This window comes from Myiozetetes cayanensis, unplaced genomic scaffold (genome assembly GCF_022539395.1).
Source record: "Myiozetetes cayanensis isolate MyiCay16 unplaced genomic scaffold, myiCay2020 scf6-25, whole genome shotgun sequence".
NCBI lineage: Eukaryota > Metazoa > Chordata > Aves > Passeriformes > Tyrannidae > Myiozetetes > Myiozetetes cayanensis.
Window position 1 is genome coordinate 15,179,104 of NW_026087853.1, and position 11,614 is coordinate 15,190,717.

Consider the following 11,614-nt stretch of genomic DNA (forward strand, 5'->3'; position numbering starts at 1 on the left):
TTTATTCTCTAGACAGCATCCCCGCCGGCGGAGCGGGCCCGCGTTCCCCGCGGGAGCCCGGAGCGGCACCTGGAAAGGGGGATGGCGCGGGGACAGGGAGAAACGTTAATAAAGCACTTTTTTTTTCGGCTGCTACAGCGACTGTAGGGCTGAAATGTTGAAGCGAGCACAGCTGCCTTTTTATTAATCGTAGGGCTTTTGTCAAGCACCAAAATGCAGATGACAGTAAAATTCAGTCCAGAATGAGACAGTCTGCAACTGAGGTGTCGTTTCAGCCCCTTCCCATCAGAACGGCAGGAGCCTGCAAGTGAGAGGCAGCAAATGCATGTCCTGTTTTCAAGTGTTTTCCTCATTTCTTCTCTGTCTGCTCTGGTTTTGAGGATTTTGTCCACCAGCTGGTAACAGCCCAAGTAAATACTGTAGCATTCAAAATGTACTTCCTTTAATAGGTATGGAAGCACAAACAAACATGGACCTACATTGGAATCTAGGATTTTGGTTCCATTCAGGCCAAGTTTCCTTAGATTTTGAGATTCCTTGTAGTTCAAGATATTTTTAGCTGAAGGTTTTAGTTTGGGCCTCTCTCTTGATTGGGAGGCTAGCACTATTTTCAGTGAGGTCATCATTGTAATAAACCTGCTTGCAGTATAGCACTAAATCTAAAATTCTGTTTTTCTGTTTTTGAAAAACAGTGCATACCTTCAGTGTTTGAAATAAAGCCAAAATCAGTTTGGTTCTGTTTGTTTAACAATTTCAATAGCTCTGCCACTGAAGTTAAAATTTATTTGCTTGCCTTTCTGGAAAGCAGCGATAGGTTGGCAAACTCAACAGTTACCTGTTCGCAATCCAGAAGGATTTCTCATAGCAAACAAAATAGCATATTCGATGTGTCATAGATTGGTCCCCAAATTATTCTAACATCTGTATAGGAACTAGTACATGAAATAGTGTCAGAAAACCGATTTGCAGCTAGCTAGTCTGCAAATGATAGGTTGATAGACAGCTTCCATTTTAGATGTGGAATGCCTGGCCTCCTAAATATGCTTAATATTATTTTTTTAACTACTAAGTAGTGATGATGAATTTTTTTTTTTTTTTTTTGCTATGCAAGAACATGCAAATTGATCTTTTTTTTTTTTTTCAAAACCCGACAAACAATTTTAAGCCCTTATTTTCCTCACTTAATTTCTTTCTGGAAAACATGGCACAATTTTTGATTGGTGTGAGCATTTGCTTGGGTAAGTGAATCTTGGAACTCCATGAGTCTCACAGGGATGTGTAAAGAACAGTGTTCATGTCCAAATTATTCACCTCATTGTGCTGGTTTTACACGTGAAGATCTTATTATTAAAACACTGAATTCTACATAAATATTGGGCTAATAAATTTGCACAATTATCTCGCAAAGATAAGTAGCGAATGCAGTCTTATGGTCTTTGGCCAGAATGTTTTTAACATGGAAGGTTGAAGGTATTATCAGGAGAATAATCTTACCAACATTTAAATGTGACAGTTTAGAATGTGAGTGCCTTATTTCAGTCTCTTTAAAGTTAATTTTAAGCACATGTAATGTGTTCTTCCATTGATCCAAACCTTCACTTGTTAAAAAATGAAGGGATTAAATGTATCTGTTGAGAAGAGACTATGAGAAAAGTAACTAAAATTTACGTAGATTCTCTTATAAACTATCAGTGTTTGGACATACATGATGGAACTTAGAAATGTGAAGTAGAAAGCCATTCAGTCACATTCAATAAATGTTGCCAAAGATTAACCTCGGAGTAGAAGGATTGCTGTGCATTTATTTCTATTTCTTTTTTTCTTTAACCTTTTCTGTCTATTTTTCCTAACTCTTTATGGTTCATGTTAATAATTAATTTATATTAAAAATGGAATTTGAAAAAAATTACTTTTAAACTAGTTTGGAATATAATTATCTTGCTTTATTTAAGAAAAATTTCAAGATGATCAATTAAGGTGCTACAGTTAGGTTCTGCAGTAGTTTCTGTTAAATTGCATCATTCTGTATTTGAAAATATTTCACAGCTCATGTTCCAAAATACCATTCTGACTAAGGGGAATCTTTTTTCTAATTTGACATATGGCAGTGACAAATGTAAACAAAGCAGAATACTAATGTTTTGCTGCTTATTTAATATAAAAAATAAAATCATCTAAACTGGCATCTGCCCGCTGCTTGAAAATTTGCTTTCACTCAATTATACAGCTAGATCTTGATCAGTATTCTTTGTTCCCTTAAATTTACATTCAGTTGTGGGCAGGCAAGAAATGCCCCTGTCATTTCAATGACATACAATGTCAAATGATTCGCCAGGATCTTCTACAGTCTCATTCAAAATCTCCTGAATCTCAGTGGGAGCTGGACTGGGCCATGGAATTACTCAGTACTTGTGCCTGACACCATACAACTTTTGGCCATCTCATTGCTACAGAGCTTTTCTATGAACAGAGGTCTATGCAATAGGTATTAAGATGAATTTTGACTGGATAGATTTACTGTTCTAAATTACTTTACTCTCTAAGCATGGTCTTGTTGATTTGTGTTTGAGTTGTAATAGTAAGAAAATACTATTATATTTTTTATTATAAAATTTTTTAGTTGCGGCGGAAGACTTGCAACCATTCTACCTAGTAGTCCTAATTTTTGCCTTAATATGAGAGTAAGTTTATAGTGTTGATCTTTGTTTCAGCAGAGATTTACCATGTCCATTCTTTGGGAGCAGCATAAGATATAAAGAGGGTTTCTGTTGAGAACACAAAAAAAATAATAACCCCTTCTATTTACATACAAGGTGTGCTTTTCTGCTTTGGCTTTGTTAACATAAGCACTGAAGAACATGGTGACACATGTATCAATTGTTTTCTCATATTAAATATACAGAAGTTAAAAAAACCGCCAACAAAATATATTAGAACATTTCACAGACATCTGTCCTGAGAGAATGGATGCAAAAACAGATGAACAGAAGCTTGTCATAGCATTTAATGCATGGCTAGGAGGCTGATATTATGGTGATAAGCACAGATAACCATTTTATAGTACGTTAGATGTACAAGAAGCCAAAATCAAGTATATATGTGCATGCATCATCTGTGCAACTGGAAAAAATATAATGATTAGTTTTCATAGCTATAAAATTGCCAGTTATATATGTGAGCAACCCAAACTAGGCTTAAGTTTGTTGTACCGCTTTTCAAGTCAACAGGAATTCTGATGGTATATCAGAAAATAGGTTTTTAAACTCTCTATAAAAATCTCTTCATATAGGTAATGTTTTTTGGGGAGACTGTTTTCCACAAAAATTAATCTTTCTAAATGCCATGGGCAGCTGTGAAAATCTAAGCGAGTATTCTTATAAAATACTCTGTGAGCTTATCTAAGATTGCAACAAAGTGGGTGGAACTCCATTGAAACAAAAACCAAGAACAGAATTATTTTGACCACATTTATACAAGATGTGAAAATAAAAATTGCTTTCATCTCAACATTCAAAGTTTCAGACCTTGGAGCATTTTTAAACAGGTAAATACATGTTCCTGTAGATAACTGTTCCTTTTATGAGAGAGGGAAAAAAACAACCGAACTCCCCAATCTTTTACATGCTTGTGATTTCTTCACATTTGTCTCATTCCAACTGGTGTACATCAGAATCACATATAATTATGGATTTTGACTGAGCATTTAATGTTAGAAGGCCATCTAAGCAATTGAATAATTAGTGGTTGTTACCTATACTGAGAGTCTGTTGCCTTGTAAAGTTTTAGATGGTGATATAAAACTGATTTAACCATTAGTTAGAACTAAATTATTTATACATTGCAGTTAAATCAGTGAAACCTTTTCCATGTAGCTATGTAAACTGGCGTCCTTGAGGCCCAATAATTTGAAAAGTTTCATGTTTTAAACTTAGAGTATTTGGAATTGGAAACTTTAAAGGTCCTATCTTAAAAAGACTGGGAAAGATGGGCATTACAGACCTGCTCCCACACATATCCTCAGTCATACATCTTGCAGATTAAACATTATAAAACAATTCTTTTAAATCAAAATGCCTTTTCCTACTATTTTTTTTTTTACAACTGAAATTTAAAATAAATGAAAAAAGAATAAAACTTTTCCACACAGTCTTAAAAAACCCCAACCTTTCTTCATAGTCCTATGAAGAGTTCTCTAGAAACATTGGAGTATGTGAAAACAGGATTTTCCTTCCCAGTTTTTGTAATTGCCAGTTTCACAGAAAGGTAAACATTGGATGATTCATGATATAAACAAGTTACTTGTTCCATTTTTCTGTTTTGTTACCGTTAGTGTTATTACAGATAAAAGCCAAACTATATCCACTATTTTTCAATAATTAAATGCAGAAAAGGATAGTTATGTATGTGTTTCCTAAGTATTTCATATTTTTACATAACACTGTAAAGCATACTTAGGTCTTGCTTCTTCACTGATAAATACATGCACATGAAAAATATTCCCTGATGATGATTCCAACTAATATATCTGTCAAAGAAAAGTCATATATTTTTACCATAAATATATTTGAAAATATTCTGTATAGAAAGATGCATACAGGAACAGTCATTCTAATGATAGGAAAAATTCTGCTTCTAATTTCAGTAGATGGATTCCTCTAAATTTTAAGTGATACAGTGTAAGAAACAAACCAATCTTTTTATCAGATTCACCTTATTAGGAATGGCTTGAGTTTGCATTTTATTTCTTTAGAATATGCTAGAAAAATGAGTGGGCCAAAAACTGGTTTGCTTTATGGATTCAAATTTCATCATCAGAACTGATAAAAGCTGAACAGCTATTGCTGTTAGCTACAGGTTTTAAACCAATATATAGCTTATAATGGTATAAGAAACAATGTTAAACAAATAGCTTTCAGAATTTAAGCCCTGAAAAAAGGCTGAGAATCAGTTTGCTCAACTCCAGTAACTTGTTTCTCTTTTCAGTTTGTCCTATTTAATATAGAAAAAAAAATCTTCAAAGACACTCAGGATTGCTTTTTTACATAACAGAAATTATTAAATGAGCTGTTTGCATTGTTTTTTACACCTCTCCTTTGTCCATGGGTAACTTATTTTCATCTGAATACTCCCATGGGGCAAAGTAGGACATCGATTTTGCAATAAAAGTCTCAGATAAATTTAACAAATAAATATATAAGAATATATATGATGTATGCAGACAGATATGTGAAATCCATAGATACATCCTCTAATGGACAAAGTGTAACTTTGTAGTAGGTCTATGTTAAATAAAATTTCTTTGGGTCAGGTGGAGCTTTTATAAGTCTTCATACTACAGCTAAAGGTAAAAAATTCAACTCCACATACGCGGTTCAAGGGTGATCATAATTTTAAGTCAGAATCACAGTTTCTGGAACAGATTTTCAGCAACTGTAAACATGCCCTGAAGTCAATAAATCCATGTTAATTTGAATCAGTTAGGAATTTATTCTTCCCTTCCTTTCTCTCACACTCAAGGAGTTTCCATCAGTTTGGGATAAGAATTTTATCTTAGGATAAAAAGCTACAAGATTAAAACCACCTGAGTTAAATGGATGTCAAATATAGGCATCCAAGGGACATCCACTATTCTAATCCACTATACTACAGAGCTGGCCTGTGGTGGGATGTATTATACATGCATCTCAAACTACAGATGCTGGAAGCCAGCATCATTGCCAGGTGCTGCTCTTCTTCATTTGCCTTATGTACAGGAAGAAAACTATGGAATCATTACACTTCTTCAGACAGGTACTTTATGTTGTTTGTGCATGCGTGAGTATTAAACCCACCTCATAATGAAATAACTGCCTCATCACCATTTTTGGGGAGAAAAAAATCCTGTTTTTCAACAACCTTGAAGAGCAGATGCATTTCTAGTATCAGTTCCCAGAAACTGTAAAAATAAATTCCAATCTCTGTAGCTAATTTTCAGAGAGCCAGTGGACTGCCTCACCCTGGGAACCTTCCATGGCAGTACCCAGGAAGTCCTCTTCTGAGACTCATCTCTTAAAGTCTTTTAGTGAACAAAATATTTTAAACAGGAACATCTGATGCCTCCAGAATATAAGTTCTGATATCCTCCTTAAGGTTTCTCTGTGATGCAGTTCTTTGTCTAGAACTGTAGGTTTTAGTTTTGGGGTCACTAGCATTGTGTGAAGTTCAGCCTCTTAAAATGTCTGACCTCAGAGTATGCATGTTTCTCCATCCTAAAGCACCTTCCATCATTGTTGAAATTCCAGAAATGGTACCAAGAAAAAGTCTTTCTTTGTAAACCTGATAAGTAGAGCTGTCCCATGGGGCCTGATATTCTTCCCCTCGTTTTTGGGAGGGTACAGTTCACATCAGCTACCTAATTAAACTGTTCTGCCTGCCCTATTCTGGGGCAATCAGCTTCTGTGCAATAAGAACATGCCTAAAATCCAGTCTGTCCCAGGCATATAGCACTTTGTGCACACCTTTCCTGGCAAGTACCATTGACCTTCCCCACAGTATGGCTATTTGTTGTTATTTTTGTGGTAGCAGAAGTATGCTAGATGCTAATGAAGTACTTATATTTAGTAAGTGCACTGTTATGTGCTGGCTGTGAAGCTGTCAGCAGCACTGTTATTAAAGAGCATAAGCCTAACACAAAGGTGCACTGCACAGAGAATGGGTTCTTTATGCTATATAGAACCACATTTAATGAGTTTATTTTGGTTAGCCTTTGGTTTAGTTTTGGGTTCGCCAATACTGACATCATTTTTCCAAGCAGGGAGCACCATCTAAGACTTCTCTGCATCACTGTCCTCGGGGTGGGCCAGTGTGTGGGCTGATGCAGTGCTCAGCACTCCAGATCATTTCACTTTGGCAACCATTCCGCTTCTGCTGTCTCTATCTCCATATTCTATTTTAGGGGCTTACAGAGCACCAATCTTCTCAACTAAAATATAACTGAAACAAGATATTCAGCATCAAATAAGCAAAAAGCAAACCACTCAAAATAGACTATTTTGTTATTATTATTATGAGGTTAAATAACTTAAACATAGATATCTTCCTACTCTTCCTCCCACTTCTTTCTTTAGTTTGTCTCATCTTGTTCTCTCCTCAGGGACGTACTGCTGGCCCACAAACTTGTGCATAAAACCAAAAAGCCCCCCAAAAATGAACTCTGTTCCGTGATGGGTCCATGGGTGCCAAGTAGTCATCTAGCTTAATTCTTGGAAAAAAAAATATGTTGTTGGTAGAATTTCGTCTGTCCTGACATCCTTGCACCAATCCCCCAGCCTACAGTGGGGGCCAGGGAGCATCCTTTGGAGAGTGATTTCGCACGGCAGCGTTGCGTTGGCATGAAAACACAGCTACACCCGCACCTGCGCTTCTAAGTGAAGTGTGTTTATTCTTGGTCAGTGGGTTTGGGGAAGGGGGTGGATTTTTAACCAGGTACCCCAAAGGCAGTGTATAGAGGAATAACTGTCGATATGCCGGGACATCAGTTTGCCACAGAATATCTAAGTTATTTGGCAAGACCTCGCTGGGGCTGCACCTCTCCCCGCTGAGCACTGCGGGTCCTGCCGGCGCTCCCAAAGGCTGTGGCGACATTCGCAATTAAGCGAGAGCCACTGCAGGGCTCGCAGCTGTGCCTCCCGCAGATGCCATTTGCCGGCTTGGCACAGGCAGCTCTGCAGCTCCTCTGGAGGCACGTCAGGGTTCGCCTGAACTGAGGCTTTGGCTCGGCTCGGCGCTGGTGACTCTCCCGCCTTCCACGCAGGAACTGCTGATGGCGATTAACGTTACAACCCACAGCAGGGGCCCGGGCGGCACAGCACAGAACGCTCCGCTTTCCCGGAGCCTCCTGAGGGACACTGGTTTTCCCCCCCCTTTCCCGCGGGCAGCGGGAGGGCTCTGTGCCGAGCTCGGGGGAAGGCGCTGCACCCCGCGCCCTCAGGGGTTCTGAAACGCCAGCGAGGGAGAGGCAGCGCTGACTCCGGTCCGATCCGATCCGATCCGATCCGATCCGATCCGATCCGATCCGATCCGATCCGATCCGATCCGATCCGATCCGAGCTCCCTCCCTCCCTCAGCGGGCAGCTCCCGCCGGCGGGACCTATATCCTCTCGCGGAAGGTTATCGCTCGCTGGCACGGCGGCGGCCGACGGAAGCGGTGCTGAGGCCTCTGAGGCAGCATTTTGTGAAGGAGCGCCTGATTGGCCGGCGGGACTCCGCAATGGTTATCTGGTAAGAGTCGCGGCCGCTGATTGGCTGCGCGGTACCTGCAATGCGTCAAGTGGGGATGCTGGGGTGCGCGTGCCAGCGCGCGGCCGGGGGGCGGCCGCGGCCCCGGGAATGGCCGGGAATGGCCGGGAATGGCCGCCCGCCGCCGGCCCTGTCCGCACGGCCCGCGGGAGCTGGCGAGCTCCGCACGGCTTCTGGCGCTTTCCGGCAGCATCGGCAGGCCCAGCGCTAGCTTTCCCGCCTCCTCGAGCCGCTGCAGCTAGCAATTGCTTGGCTCGTGAGCCAGGGCTGGCAGGAAGAAGCTGTTCCTCAGTCAGTGGCCTCTTTAGAGCCGCTCTTCTGTATCAAAAAGCGGCAGAAGGTCAAAAGCCTCTTTTCTCATTCCTTTTCCACAACACAGGGCGCCAGAGGTGCAAAACGTGGCAGTACAAACCTGCTTGTTGTGCTGTGCCCCTGGCGGTGTGAGGAGCGTCTCCTGGACCGCTGCTCCAAGTGACAGCTTGAGCGGCGGCCGGGGGAGGATGTGCTCGGCGGAGTGATGACTGAGCGCTGAAACGCTGCAAAACCTTTCAACGCAAAGAGATGTTTCTGCAAAATTAGCCCCGAACCGCGAAGCTGCGCCGAGGTACTCGAGGTTCTCCTGCATCCATCTGGGACTTGTGGTCCCCCAGGGCCTGGCCAGAACCTGCTCCAGCCCGGTTCCATAGGGAGCAGCAGAGATACCATAACCACTTGTATGGGTTGTTTTTAGATAAAGCATAGATAAACCAGAAGCAAACAAAGCCACCTCTTCACCAGTAAGAAGCTTACAGGACTGCTTTAAAAACCATGGTGTTTTCAAACCAGTAAGAACTTCCTGGCACATCTGTGAAGTTTGATACAGTAACCGTCTAAAGGTAGAAGTAGATTACAGACACTCATTATCTAAATTCTTTAGTATTTCTGCTGCTGGAGTGTTCTTATTGCTCTTTTTCAAATCCCATTCTTGAAGAGTGAGTCAGCAAGAAGCCTGTGAATGTGTCAGGGAGCAGTGTTTTAAATAAGGTTTCACTGCTAAGCAATCATTGAAGAGCATGTTTATATATGAAAAAAATTGCAAATTTGCATATGAACGTAACATCCCGATTTCTTGACTCTCAAGAAAGTTCTCTTCCTAAATACAGTTTTCAGGATAACATTCCTGATGTGGTAGTGGAGGGATTTTGAGTCCTTGGTAATATGTTTTCCTTATTCCATTTGCTTACTAGGGTAGAACCGTTTTTATTTTTAAATTATTGTGATTTCCTTTTCACAGCCTTACTGAGTACAAACTGTTTTCCTGCTGGCATGAACACTTCTGTCCTTTTTCCAAAGAACTATTTCAAAATATTAAAAACAATCTAGCCTCTTTTTCTTGTAATCCTAGCCAAGTGGAACAAGTTCAATGAACCCTTTATGGGAAAATTATATGCCTCTGTAATTATAACGTTAATGAGTGCAAGTTTGCTAAAGTGAAACATAAAAGTGAGACTGCAAAGATCATTTGGTTTCTTACCTGAGGATTTAAAGTGTGATAACAGTTTTGAAAAAAATCATGTTTGAAAACCTTAGATTTAAAACAGCTTGAGGTCTTAACAAATAGAAAGTAAATTGGTATAAAGCACTGGTAAAGGGGCAAAGGCATCACCTTGTTCTGGACCATTCTTCAGAATTCTCCAGAATATTCTCCGGAACAACCTTATATGACTCATAAAACAAATTTGTTGTATTAATTTACTATAATGACTGTACACATAATAGAACTACATTAACATCAGAGAACCTGAAAAAAGCTTTAAAAATTGACATCATCATCCAGTGGGAAATAAATATATCAATTTCAGAATTCACCAGAAAATCATTGTTACCCCAGACAGACTCCTGTAAAGCAGCCTGTTAAAAAAATAACCTCAAGAGGTCTGGTGTGTTCAGGGGAGCAATAATATTCTAAGAATTAGCTTACTTTGACCAAAAGTTGTAGAATGAATCAATGGAAATAAATACCAATTACATGTTTATTAGAAAGAGTGACACTGATCTAGTTACGGTACTTCCCAATCAATCAGCTTGCAGTGATGATGCTACATTTTATTTTTTCATGGGTGCTCTGCTTAGGCCGTGTCCAAAGCAATCAGGGAGCATGTCAAAGGCAATGTGGAGTAGTAAGCAGAGTTCGTTACAGTTCTAAATATATCACATTCAAAACATTCTGACTGAAAACATGCCCCATCCATTTAAAGCAACCATTTTAAAAGCAGTGTATTTACAGCTATGTCATTACACCAACATCTGGTAAATGTATGCAGGTCTGCCATCTTATGGAGCATGAATGGTACTGCCAAATAACAGCATGTGGAACTATATATGTTCATATTAGGTGAATAGTTTGAATTTCTCCTTTGCAGGTAATGTGTGTTTTCTTTTAAAACTCACACCATTTGGATGCATTGTTTCTATTCGATTTGTATATTTGTTGCATTCATGTGTGCATGAAGGTGTACACATGTAAACACAGTCAAATAAAGGCATTACATTACAAGTTCAAGCATATGAAAGGTGGGAACGGTTAAAGTTGAAGTTGATTGTTTACATTATATGACAGCCTTGAGCAGTATCATCATGTGCTATTTTTGGGGGGTCTGCTGTCTGATCTTTCTGATTCAGCATTCAGGTTAGATGGTGCTATCAGTGAGTAGCTGTTGAGGATTTTGCTTTAGTGTCCTTGTTTGGAGTGTGACTGTGCTGTATTTGCTGCAAGCTAGTCAAGCCCTATTCCAAAGACAAAATTATTAATTCCTTTAAGGGCTTTTCTGTAGCTGTTATTATTAGAGTATTATTATGAACAATTTTGAATTAAGTCTGTACAGGCCAAGGCAGACAATTATCATGGAAATGTTCAGCCCAAGTGATTAAAGTTTGGCGAAGCTATTAAAGTTGCTAAAATGATGCTCTTTTGTTTGGTTGGTTTTATTTTCTATTTTTATAAAAGCTCATGTCAGATAAACTTGATAAGTGACTTTTGGGTCAGCCAAGAACAAATGCACAAGAACACAAGAGTTATAATTAGTACATCAAGTATTATTATACATTATTTTCTCTTTAACTGGTGCAAATTTATTTTTAGGTGAAAAGGATTCCTCAGGAAGACCTTATTACTTTGCTTTTGAAAAGTTTGAGGTGAGTTAGGAAAGTAGTGAATCTAAGTGGTTGTGATACTGTCAGATATTGTAATGGAACACTTAAAATAAGCTAATTGTCCAGCATTCAGTGAAGTTTTGCAGAGTTTTACCAGCTGCTGGAAAATATAGTAGTGCCTGGAATCTAAACACCTAGCAGGATG

The 11,614-nt window shown here is 39.4% G+C and overlaps 1 long non-coding RNA gene across 1 annotated transcript; it reads left to right on the plus strand.

Annotated features, from left to right (window-relative positions):
• The first annotated feature begins 7,611 nt into the window (after positions 1-7,611).
• LOC126650503 (uncharacterized) lies at positions 7,612-11,220 on the plus strand. Its single transcript, XR_007631438.1, has 2 exons — positions 7,612-8,259; positions 8,657-11,220. It is a non-coding gene; the product is annotated as an uncharacterized LOC126650503 (long non-coding RNA).
• Positions 11,221-11,614: the final 394 nt, after the last annotated feature.